General features: G+C 41.5%; 1 non-coding gene across 1 annotated transcript; it reads left to right on the plus strand.

The window, feature by feature from the left end:
- The first annotated feature begins 3,834 nt into the window (after positions 1–3,834).
- Positions 3,835–3,919, plus strand: TRNAQ-UUG. Its single transcript has one exon. It is a non-coding gene; the product is annotated as a tRNA-Gln (tRNA).
- Positions 3,920–8,156: the final 4,237 nt, after the last annotated feature.

Genomic DNA, 8,156 nt, shown 5'->3' on the forward strand with positions numbered 1-8,156 from the left:
TTTTAATTATTATTTTATTTTTTATTTTTTAAAGGTTCATTTATTCTTGAGAGAGAGAAAGAGAGAGAGAGAGAGGAAAGGGCCTCAATGATGTTTTTTAAAAGTTTATTATCTTTTTTTAAGAGTATATAAACTTTATTTTTTTAATTTTTTTTCCTATTTTAATTTTATTATTATTATTATTTTTTACAAATAGTTTATTGTCAAATTAGTTTCCACATAACACCCAGTACTCATCCCCACGAGTGCCCTCCTCCATGCCCATCACCCCCCTTCCCCTCCCCCCCATACCCATCAGTCCTCAGTTTGTTCTCAGCATTCAAGAATCTCTCATGGTTTGCCTCTCTCTCTCTCCCCAACTATTTCCCCCCTTCTTCTCCCCCATGGTCCTCTGTTAAGTTCCTCCTAATCCTCCTATATGTGCAAACATATGGTAGCTGTCCTTCTCTGCCTGACTTATTTCGCTCAGCATAACACCCTCGAGTTCCATCCACATTTCTACACATGGCCAGATTTCATTCTTTCTCATTGCTATGTGGTATTCCATCGTAAAGATAAACCACATCTTCTTGATCCATTCATCCGTTGATGGACACGTAGGCTCTTTCCATGATTTGGCTATTGTTGAGAGTGCTGCTGTGAACATTGGGGTCCATGTGCCCCTATGCATCAGCACTCCTATATCCCTTGGGTAAATTCCCAGCAGTGCTATTGCTGGGTCATAGGGGAGTTCTATTGTGAATTTTTTGAGGAACCTCCACACTGTTTTCCAGAGGGGCTGCACCAGTTTACATTCCCAACAGTGTAGGAGGGTGCCTGTGTCTCCACATCCTCACCAGCATCTAGAGTCCTCTGATTTGCTCATTTTAGCCACTCTGACTGGCGTGAAGTGGTATCCCAGTGTGGTTTTGATTTGTATTTCCCTGATGAGGAGGGATGCTGTGCATCGTTTCATGTGTCTGTTGGCCATCTGGATGTCCTCTTTGGAGACGTGTCTGTTCATATCTTCTGCCCATTTCTTCACTGGATTGTTTTTTGGTGTGGGGTTTGGTGAGTTCCTTATAGATTTTGGATATTAAACCTTTGTCTGATATGTCATTTGCAACTATCTTTTCCCATTCCGTCGGTTGCCTATTAGTTTTATGGATTGTTTCCTTTGCCATGCAGAAGCTTTTAATATTGATGAGGTCCCAATAGTTTATTTTTGCTCTTGATTCCCTTGCTTTTGGGGATGTGTCAAGTAAGAAATTGCTGCGGTTGAGGTCAAGGAGGATGGCATCAATGGTTTTTAAGTTCCTACAGGTGATTCTAATTGCAGCCAGGGTTGAAAGGCACTGTGGTGGTCGTCCTTAACTATTGTCTTTTCTTCCCTCACTCCCCTGTCCTCTATCCAATCTGTCAGGAATTCCTGTTTGCCCTACCTTCAAAATTAATCTAGGATCTAGAGATCCAAGCTAGTCCATAAAGGCAAAAACAAAAACAAAAACAAAAGCCCAAACCTAAAGACATACAGATTGGAAAGGAACAGTTAAAATTCAACATCATTCATGTAGATCATAAGCAATCTGCAAAAAGCTTCTAGAATAATTTAATTTAGTATGGTCAAAGAATATAAGATCAATATTAAAACTAAGTTATATTCCTATATATATATGCCACAAAGCATTAGAGGTTAAAATAAAAATTTATAATAGCCAAGTAAACTACATATTTTGAGATACATTTAGCAACATATGTGCAATACGTATACACTAAAAGCTATAAGAATTACTGAGATAAATTAAAGATGATCTAAATAAATGAAGAGAGATACCAAGTTAATGTATCAGAAGATGTCAAGATGTCAATTCTGCCTAAACTGATTCATAAATTCAATGCAATTGTAATCACAATCCCAGCAGGCTGTGTTTTGGTAAAAGGTGACAGGTAGATTCTAAAATGTATGCAAAATGTAAAGTGCCTGGAATGGCCTAAACAATTTTGCAAGAGAAGAACAAAGATGGAGATTATACACTACTTGATTTCTAGACTGGGAAGCTACAGTGTGCATTTTTAGGGGGCAAGATTATGGAAATCTTAAAAGTAAGAGATAAATGAGGATTTATTGAAGGCTCTGAGTGGAATTACAATAAAATGAAAAAAATGATGTTTTGGGTAGCCATGGACGTGTGCAGCCCAGATCTTCCTTCAAGAAAGAGCTTGCAGGGGCACCTGGGTGGTTCAGTTGGTTAAGCGTCCGACTTCAGCTCAGGTCATGATCTCGTGGTTCACAAGTTCGAGCCCCGAGTCAGGCTCTGTGTTGACCACTCAGAGCCTGGAGCCTGCCTGAGATTCTGTGTCTTCCTCTCTCTCTCTGCCCCTCCACTCCTACTCTGTCTCTCTCTAAAATAAAAACATTTAAAAATTAAGAAAGAAAGAAAGAAAGAAAGAAAGAAAGAAAGAAAGAGAGAGAGAGAGAGAAAGAGAAAGAGCTTGCCATCTAACTATAAAGGGTGCAGTTAGCTGCTAGCCTCCTGATGCTAGCACTTTCAGGGACCTCTTCAACGTTCAATCTGAGGCATGTTTTCCCCGGGGCAGCCCCATTCAGTGACTTAGCACGGTGCGGGTAGCAGGGCCTGGCCATTTCTGCTCAATGGAGTAGTCCCCTAATGGCTAGTATTTGCTCCAGAGCTCCATGCTGGTTTGGCCAAGACTGTCGGGCCTGCGTCGTGGTCTGAGGATTCTCCTGCCCAATCCTGCTTCTCCCTCTTCCTTTCCCAAGTATCAAGTCTGTATTCTGGTCTGAATGCACTGCATGCCCAAACCTACCTACTTCCCCCTTATATCCTCCACAAGTATTACTCCCCCCAACTTCTGATAAAGCTCTTGGACTCTAACTAGTGTCTACTTCACAGAGGAATCAACAGACGTGATATTTTAGGAAGATTTCTCTGACAGCATAATCTGGTGAGGAGGAAAGAGACCAGGCTCAGAGATACGGGCTCAGAGATACGGGCTCATGGTAGTAGCATGAGAAGGAAGCAGAAGGGATGAAAGGAGCACGCTTGATATGAATTTGAGTCAGATGCCAGGAAGGCTAGTGGCGCCATGATGGAATAAGTTAAAAGGGGCTCTCATTTGGGTTAGAGGTTGACTTGACATGAGGTTTTGAAAACACTGAGTTTGTAGTTGTGTTGGGGTATGTGATGCCCAGTTATGGGCATCCTCAGGCTTGAGGATATGGAGTGAATCCTGAATGTACAGGAAGAACTACTGAGGAATATTTAGATTATGGGGGTGGTAGCAGTTCAGGTATTACCGCTGGAGGGTGGCAGTGGAGAGTAAGACATTGATTCTTGTGAAATGCCCTTGAGTGAAGACTTTTTCCTCTAAGGCTCTGGTTGCCCTCTGAGCCAGATGGTCTTTTACCATCTTGCCAAGCAAATACATTGAGTTAATGACTAGTACATCAGTATTTTGTTACTGCTCTTAGATCTACTGAGATTAAACAAGTAAAGTGGGATGCAAAGAACGGAGAGCTTCTTAATTATACATGAGCAGAAACCTGGCATTCTAACTGCTGGGAAGTATGAATGTGAATATCAATGCCAGTATATTCACTGGGCACACGAGCGGTAATGGAGTCTGAAATTAAAGCAGAAATAACTCCAAAAGGGTGTATGCCCTTCACAGAATGTTTTGGAAGTAGAGTTGCAAAAGTTTTCATTTCTTTTTGATGAGGGACACATCTGGCTAAGTTGATACTCAGATCCAAATGGAAACAGAGGTCAGACATTCTGTTGCTCCCTAACCCTCATGGAGATAGCTGTGGATGTATTTCAAAACTACAGGAACGCCTGGGTGGCTCAGTCGGTTGAGCGTCTGACTTTGGCTCAGGTCATGATTTCATGGTTCGTGGGTTCGAGCCCCGCATCGGGCTCTGTGCTGACAGCTAGCTCAGAGCCTGGAATCTGCTTCTGATTCTGTGTCTCCCTCTCTCTCTGACCCTCCCTGCTCACGCTGCCTCTCTCTCTCTCTCTCTCTCTCTCTCTCTCTCTCAGAAATAAATAAAACATTAAAAAAATAAAAAAAACTACAGTGCTTCTGCTGCTAGCCCTATACCTGTATTACCAAACTGGAGTGAGAACTGAGTGAGGCAAACTTCTTTTCTTGTATGCTGTATACCTTGAACACAATACTGAAGGGCTATTCTAGCTCTAGACCTTTCCACAGCATCAGTTAAAGTTGTCGGGCTTCATCACATCATGGCATCTCCTTCTGACTATCTCTAGTCCCTTCACCTCCATTCCACAATGTTGATCCTTAAAGGTACCCCTTAATAATCACTCTACACCTTGATCTCTATCTTAAGAGTATGCTCACCCTGGGGAACCCAACCTACAATAGTCAAGTTGAACTCAGTGATATAAAAAAGGATAATATAAGGGGCGCCTGGGTGGCTTGGTCGGTTGGGCGTCCGACTTTCGCTTGGGTCGTGATCTCGCGGTTCGTGGGTTCGGGCCCCGCGTCGGGCTCTGTGCTGACTGCCAGCTAAGAGCCTGAAGCCTGATACAGTCTGTGACTCCCTCTCTCTCTGACCCTCCCCTGCTCACACTGTCTCTCTCTCTCTCTCATAGAAATAAATAAAACATTAAAAAAAAAATGTTAAAAAAAAAAAAAAAGGATAATATAACATTTTCAGGTAGGGTTTATTCCAGAAATGCAGGAGTAGTTTGACATTCAAAGATAAATCAATTCATCTAATTAATAGAAGGAGAGAAAAATCATCGGATTTCTCAATAGATACTAAAAAAGTATTTGTTAAAAATTCAATATCCAAAATTAAGGAGAAACCTTAACAAATTATGGAGAGAAGGGAACATCCTTGATCTGATAAGGAATATTTACCCAATAAATCTCACAGCAAGCATCATAGGTAAGAGTAAAATATTTTAGGCTCCCATTGCCCTTCTCCCTGAGATCAGGAACATTATAAGGATGCTTTTTATTAGTACTTCTATTCAGTCCTACACTGGAGACAAAAACCAATGCAAAAAGACAAGTTAAAAAAATAGTAAAGGTATAAAGATTAGAAATGAAAAATAAAAATGAGAATATTTGCAAATTATCTGATATAAACTTAAAGTACAGAAGAATCAACAATAATTAGAATTAATAAGTAAAATTTTAAAGGACACTGGCCACTGTAAAAAATTATATTTCTATAAGCTGGTAGAAATAATCAGAAAGTAATATTTTAAAAATATGCATTTACAATAGTGTCAGAAATATCAAATACATGTAGGAAGTGTTAAAATACTATATTGTACACCAAAAACTAATATAATACTGTATGTCAACTAACTGGAATTAAAATAAAAACTTAAAAAAAAAAAAAGAAACATCAAGGGGTGCCTGGGTGGCTCAGTCAGTTAAGCGCTGGACTTTAGCTCAGGTCTTGATCTCATGGTTCATGGGTTGGAAGACCACGTGGAGTTCTGTGCTTACAGCTCAGAGCCTGGAGCCTGCTTCAGATTCTGTGTCTCCCTCTCTCTCTGCCCCTCCCCTGGTCCCCTTCTGTTGCTCTCTCTCAAAGATAAATAAACATTAACAAATTTTAAAACATCAAATACTAAGGGAAAAAATTAACAGATGGGCAAGACCAGAAAACTACAAAACACTACTGAGAGAAAAATGTTAAATTCCTAAATAAATGGTGGAATATAACATTGGGGGATTCAGTACAGAGAGCATAGACACTTTTACAAATTGATCTATAGATTCAAAACAATTCAAGTGAATTTTGGATTTTTTAAGTGAAAAGCTTTGGAGTTTTTAAATGAAATTTGACAAGCTAATTCTTATATTTATATGGAACTCAAAGAGTCAAGTATAGTCAAGATACTCTTGATGTAAAATAAATTGGGAATACCAGCTAAACGGTGCTATGATTCGGAGTCAAAACTCCTACCATGGCATTCAAGTCCTTCATTATTTGGTCTGCCTGCCTCTCTACCTCTCCTGCTCTCTCAATGCTCTGTTTGGTTCCCTAAATATGTTATGCTATTCCAACCCCATGCCTTTCTTCTCTCTAGAATTCCTTTCTCCTTTTCTTCACCTGGTTAACTTCAACTCAGTCTTTAAGAGTTGGTTCGGGAATTACTTCTCTATTATGCCTTCTTTTTACACTTTCAGACTGCCTTAGGCACCCCCACCTTTGCATTCGTATAGCACCAGTATGTACATCTATCATATGTATTACTTTAGCAAATACTTATTGAGCATCTATGAATTCTAGGTGATGATATTGGTCATAGCATGCTACATTATCATTGGCAGGTGACATAACTGTCCCCCCCTGCCTTTAGACTGTGAACTTTTTTGGGTGCCTGGGTGGCTTAGTCGGTTAAGCGTCCGACTTTTGCTTGGGTCATGATCTCGCAGTTCGTGGGTTCGAGCCCCGCGTCGGGCTCTGTGCTGACTGCCAGCTCAGAGCCTGGAGCCTGTTTCAGAGTCTGTGACTCCCTCTCTCTCTGACCCTCCCCTGCTCACGCTGTCTCTCTCTCCTAGAAATAAACAAAACATTAAAAAAAAAAATAGACTGTGAACTTTCTTTTTTTTTTTAAATAGGCAAAAGATTTTATTTTTTATTTTTTTTTTACAAATAGCTTATTGTCAAATTATTTTCCACATAACACCCAGTGCTCATCCCCACAAGTGCCCTCCTCCATGCCCATCCCCCCTCCCCCCCACATCCATCAGTCCTCAGTTTTTGTCAGCATTCAAGAGTCTCTCATGGTTTGCCTCTCTCCCTTTCCCCCACCATTTCCCCCCTTCTTCTCCCGATTGGTCCTCTGTTAAGTTCTTCCTAGTCCTCCTATACGTGCACACATATGATATTTGTCCTTCTCTGCCTGACTTATTTCGCTCAGCATAACACCCTCAAGGTCCATCCATGTAGCTACACATGGCCAGATTTCATTGTTTCTCATTGCCATGTAGTATTCCATGGTATAGATAAACCACATCTTCTTGATCCATTCATCTGTTGATGGACACTTAGGCTCTTTCCATGTTTTAGCTATTGTGGAGAGTGCTGCTATGAACATTGGGGTCCATGTGCTCCTATGCCTCAGCATTTCTGTATCCCTTGGGTAAATTCCTAGCAGTGCTATTGCTGGGTCCTAGGGGAGTTCTATTGTTAGTTTCCTGAGGAACCTCCACACTGTTTTCCAGAGGGGCTGTACCAGTTTACATTCCCACCAACAGTGCAGGAGGGTGCCCGTTTCTCCACATCCTCGCCAGCATCTAGAGTTCTCTGATTTGCTCATTTTAGCCTAGACTGTGAACTTTCTTGACATCCGGGTTGGTGTCTCATAGCTCTATATCTTAAGCACCTAGCACAAAGCCTGATCATAGGAATAGCCTGATAAGTGTTTGTTGGAATCACATATAGTATGCTGGCCTAGTCCTGGTGTGGACTTAGCTAAGGGTGGAACTACTTTTTTTCTGAGTTCCTCTTCTTGCGTGGTTCCAGGTTAGACTTTTCCACAAGAGAAATTGACGTGAGATTGGGAAGGCAGAAGTAAAGGAGTAACCGTTCTTATACTCTGAAATTTGGGGTAGAACCAGATACTTTTGTAGCTCGGCCATATTTTCACCGATCTGGCTTACCCTGTCGGTGTGACACAACACGGACTGCAGCTGTTTAGATGAGGTTTTAGTTTGTCCTCATGGGCTTCGGTTTATCAATCCTACCCCTTGATATCCATTTCCTTTCCTGACTGCTGGTTCAGATGACTTCATACCATCACAAGATTCATAAGCAACAGTCTTCCATAGATTGCTTACATGGACCCCCCAGCAGCAAAAAAGTAAAATCCCTATGATAAATCCCTTATTCTAGATCTTCCATTCTAGCCTGCTTCTTTGATCAAATAAGTGCTAACTGATACAGGGTTTGGGACCAGAAGTAGTTCCAGGGTATCCACAGAGCCTTAAGAAGAGATTCTCTTTGGGGCGCCTGGGTGGCTTAGTCGGTTAAGCGTCCGACTTTCGCTTAGGTCATGATCTCGCGGTTCGTGAGTTGGAGCCCCGCGTGGGGCTCTGTGCTGACTGCCAGCTCAGAGCCTGGAGCCTGTTTCATAGTCTGTGTCTCCCTCTCTCTCTGACCCTCC

The sequence above is a fragment of the Hyaena hyaena genome, unplaced genomic scaffold (genome assembly GCF_003009895.1).
Source record: "Hyaena hyaena isolate Hyena2069 unplaced genomic scaffold, ASM300989v1 scaffold_758, whole genome shotgun sequence".
Lineage (NCBI taxonomy): Eukaryota > Metazoa > Chordata > Mammalia > Carnivora > Hyaenidae > Hyaena > Hyaena hyaena.